This window comes from Gavialis gangeticus, unplaced genomic scaffold, assembly GCF_001723915.1.
Source record: "Gavialis gangeticus isolate Ggan-Ray unplaced genomic scaffold, GavGan_comp1, whole genome shotgun sequence".
Taxonomy (NCBI): domain Eukaryota; kingdom Metazoa; phylum Chordata; order Crocodylia; family Gavialidae; genus Gavialis; species Gavialis gangeticus.
The window spans coordinates 6,712,394-6,717,246 of NW_017729005.1; the positions used below are offsets into that span (position 1 = coordinate 6,712,394).

General features: G+C 37.3%; 1 long non-coding RNA gene across 1 annotated transcript in view; it reads left to right on the top strand.

The window, feature by feature from the left end:
* Window positions 1-3,999, top strand: part of LOC109291573 — a 14,596-nt gene extending 10,597 nt beyond the window's left edge. The window contains exon 3 of the long non-coding RNA XR_002095891.1: window positions 3,912-3,999. This is a non-coding gene — a long non-coding RNA (uncharacterized LOC109291573). The remainder of the gene's footprint in view (window positions 1-3,911) is intronic.
* Window positions 4,000-4,853: the final 854 nt, after the last annotated feature.

Sequence of the window (4,853 nt, forward strand, 5' to 3'; positions counted from 1 at the left end):
GTGGAGCATCCCACAGGAGCAGGGTGGATGTTTGCAGCCAGCCAGGAGCAGGGTGGTCGGCAGCAGCATCCGTGCTACGTGCCTGGCCAGCTGTAAACCCCACTCTGCTCCCGGCCAGCTGCAAAACTTCCCCCCCACCCATGGGACTGTACCGCCCCACCAGTCTGTATTCAACAGCCGTGCCTGGCTTCTCCCCACCCCACCCCTCATGCTCATGCTCACCCCCCACTCGCTGCCACTCACCGCACTTGCTGCTGCTGCCGCCACCAATGCTTCTCCATGCCTTCCCACCAAAACTTGCTGATTCCACTAAGTGCTATAGCAGAACTCACTGAGCGCTGAGTGAAACCAGGTATCAATTTTAAATGAGCGCTATAGCCGAATAGCGCTAATCGAAACTATGTTAAGCAGCGGCTGTCTGTATTCATCAGATGACCATACCTTTACTTGTTTAGTCACTTTTACTCCAACTTCAATGGGATGGTTTGTAGCATAAGATAATATTGAATGTAAATAAGTATAGCAGTTTTTGGTTCTAGATGAGTAGCCTCATTTAATTCAATAAGACCATTGGTGTGAGTACAGATTTACAGGATCCAACTCTAAATGATTAAACTAAAACAAATAGGGTAGGCTGTTAATGAGCCTAATGCTGTTAGTTTAGAGAAAGACTTGCCAGCAACCCACCATACTCTTTATTGGCAAGAGTAGCTGAGTGTACTCATTACCTCTTAGGCATGGGCCAAATAGTTACAACAGAGATTCATCTAATTGGGAGGCCTGACCCTGCAAACTCTTTCAGACATCAGAGTTATCCTTTGAATTCAAGGAGTTATCCTTTGAATGCATATATAGGTTGCCTATATGAACAAGAGTTTTCAGGTTGGGTGTGTATTCCTGGATGGATATCACTTGACACCTTAATTGAATTTAGTCTTGGCAAGCAATTAAATGGCTAACCAACCAAATTCTCACAATACCCATTCAACATCAGTCATTTGTATCTTACATGTATATAAAAACATGTTAAATACTTCAGAAAGTTTGACCCAAACTTGTTAAATGCAGAGATAATTTCAAAAAGAAAGAGTCATGCTTTATGTGCATTCAAATAATTATCCCACTTTAGTGCATAAAGCATGCTGAGATTTTGTTTCGCTTTACAGATTAAACCTGAGAAGCTGATGTACATGAGTTGGCCCATTCTGAATCTTTGTCATCTGAGACAGCCCTGCTTATTGCCAGCTCATTTCACAGAGATCTATTTCAAATCAACTCATAAATTATTAATAGTACATGTGTAGGTCAGAGAGACACTAACCCTGACAATCACACCCTAATATTCTCTCTTTAGCATCAGACATAAGAAAGGAGATGGGAATAATCAATATTCAACAACTGAGATACATCTTACGCAGATATGGTATATGCACTTAGAAACACCCCCCCCACCCCCTCCAGATCTTTACAAAACCTGTCAGGCTGGTATTAATCTTGCATGATGAATAATGTGGCAATCTATGAATTTTTAATACCTTTCATATGATAAAATCGTGGGATGTGATATCCACAAGTAAATTTGTTCAAATCTGAGAATATTTTAGATCAAATTGAGATATTGAATAATGTGTATAAAAATATTTAAATACCAATTTGGATCACACAGCAAGCAAGAGAGTTTATACAAGTATGTGACTGGGTAGAGCTTTTGGTCACTAATAATTTGCCTGAAGCTTTAATTATATTTCAGAGGTGAAGGAGAAGACCAAATCCTGTAGGATGCTGTAGGATACCTCCTGTGACTTACTGAGCATTCTTGATTCCATGAAAGTTAAAGATACCCAGCAGGAGGTAGGCTGTACTTTTTTATAGGGTTATGAATCAGATCATGATGTGTTGATATCCAACACAGTACTTTATTCCGTAGAAAACCCCACTTTTTTCAATGGGACATTTTGCATTGTAAGTAAGGGGGTGGGGGCCAGAACAGGAGCAGACGTTTGCCATTTATTAATACTTGGGCCCAAAGTTCAAGGGGTTAAGGGACTTGCAGCTCCTAACAGCATCTCTGTGGGTGAAGCTAAATTGTGGTGCCTAGCATTGCACAGGATTGGTCTTTTGCTCTGATGAAACACCAGTGAATAGGAGATTTTCTTTTTTCAGGGGGAAGCAGGATAATAAACTTTTAGTGCCTTATAACAAAAACTCAGCCTAGTCCTACACCAAGCGAGTTCAGTGGGATTTTACCATTGACTTTAATAGGAGCAGGAGCAGGCTCTATTTGAAATCGCCTGCCTTTGAAATTGCCTAAACCACAATGTTTCATTTATAAACTGTCAAAAAGGAATTACTAAGCTTTTACTGTTATTAAAACAGTTAATGTGCTTTCCAGTAAAGGAATGACGGAACAGTGGGACATTTTAATTTTCATTATAAGTGAGGTAAAATCTAAGATCAAGAACTTTACCTAGTCAGAAAAAAGTAACACACTTTCTGATTAAAACATTTTACTTAATTCTTGCTGGACAGAAACTAAAATGTGTTTGTTTCCCACGATTTGAGGAGAATTAACATGTGTCTGATTGTTAATATTTGATCCTTCTTTAATTATTTATGATATCAAGGAATGAATCTGTCAAGTAAATAATGAAATGCGTACATGCAGCATATGTAATTAAGTTAGGTGCATAAATCCAAAGTGCTCACTTTATAGTTGTCAGTGAGAAATTTATTAATAATGAGAAATGCTAAGTGAAGAAAATCCCTAACAGTCTACTCATTTAGTGTAGGTTAGAGCAGTTGCTGAAAGAGAAAGTTAACATTCATTCTTTGAGCCATATTTCATCATTTAAGAATGTTAGTAAACTACTGTACATTTTGCTCTTCTTTGCTTTTAACTTGTCATAAGAACATTGTCCTCTGATGCAGGTGTGTTGAGAATGAGTATTTTATCTCTGTTTTGCAAATAAACTCACAGAATATAGCGATGCATAGCTTTTCTGCATCTATCTGCCATTTTAAGCCAACAGTACACTACATATCTGACTATTATACAAATTTAACTAAGATGAACCTTAAAAAAAAGATCTGCACCATATTTGGCTATTAAAATTTTAGGATCAGAAATGTGGCATGCTGGCTCCTGTCTAAAAAATAAATGCATTGAACACATACTCATATGTGTAGTGACACATTTGTGCTATGAATTGATGCATACCATGTTATGAAGATGCTTGCATTGAGAACGTATGCCATCATCCTGAATTGGCTAGAATATGTCACATATGGAGTTGTATGCCTGTGTAATATATGTGTAATATGTGTAATTATTAATACTAAAGCTAATGAAATCTTCCTTTAGCTTGCCAGTTGAGGACTTCAGTCTGTAGCCATTTATTACCTGATTCCATAAGCTATATTTAGTTAATTGTAATGTCTAGATATATGTACTGGGCCTTGGGTAGTTTTGTTGTCCACACAGCCAAATACTTTAATATTTGACTTTATTAGATTTTCATTATCTCAACATCTAGCTGCCTTCACCTTTTGCAGATGAAAATAATCCTAGTTCTATTTAATAAAAAAAAAGCTATGATTTCATGCCTTTTGGGGTACAAGAAGAAAGTAAGAGAGAAATGAAACACCTGTTTGAGACAAGAAACTGTTATTGTGGGACTCAGTGTGAACAGTGATCAATCCCAAAAGGTATTTTTGGAAGCAGGAACAGATTTGATTGCTAAATTTATATATAAAAAATCTTTCAATATAATTTTAAGTACATAATTAGCATATGCATATAATAAGGGAATAAAGTATACACAAGGTGATAACATGGCGATTTTGTTTTGTTGCATTTTAATATATAATGAGTTCATGTAATATATACAAACCTCTTTCTTGGCATAACTCAGATTGCAAGATCCAAAATGAAAATGATCACAGGATGATCATAACATAATTCGGAATATTTGAGCCAAGTTATATGACCACAGCTACAGGCATATATGTAAGTGGTCTTGCCTTTTCCAGTTATCAAAATATTAGACCCAGGATGGGTAGCCAGCTATTCTGCTTTGCATTACAATGTTAGATTTATTTCTGTCCCAACTTGATATAACAGAATCACAACTGCCCTAAGAATTACTTCCAAGACTAACATTTCTTTGTCCCACATCAGATGTTTTAATATTCATATAATCTAGTCAAATCTAGGAGTTCATTGAGTTGTCCATCCAGAAAATCAGGAACAGGCATTTAGTCATACAAAATGGTCATTCAGCAACCTAATGCCTGAGGGGCAGATCACTTGCATCAGACTCCCAGTTCTGCCTGAAAAGACCAATTAAGTTATTCTGTCTATTCCACTATCAATGCTGGATTGCTCCCAAAAGAATATTCTCCAGTGCTTTACCCAGTCTAATTTTAAATTACTCAAGTGCAAGGACTTCTATCACTTCCCTTGGGGGACTATTACACAATCTAAGGTCTCCCTGTTAGGAAATCTTTTGTTATATTTTGCCAAAATTTTCCTGTGCTCAGTTTCATCCTATTGCTCCTAGTTATACCTCTTTGGTTGACCCTAACTTCTCTAGTAGTTTACACCATTACAGAATGTAATGACAGCTACCCTGAACCTTTGTGAAATTATTTGGGCAAGGTATTTAAGTTCTCTTTAGTCATTCTATTTTCTTAACTGGAGTCAGTCTCTCCAGTCACTTAATCATTATTGTTTCTCTCCCCTGAAATCCTCCTCGATTCTTTCTGCTGAGGAGGTGCACAGAATTGCATACAGCCTAGTGTTCAGTATATAACATCTTTTGTACTGTGGTCGTATACAAGTTGGGGCCAAACGC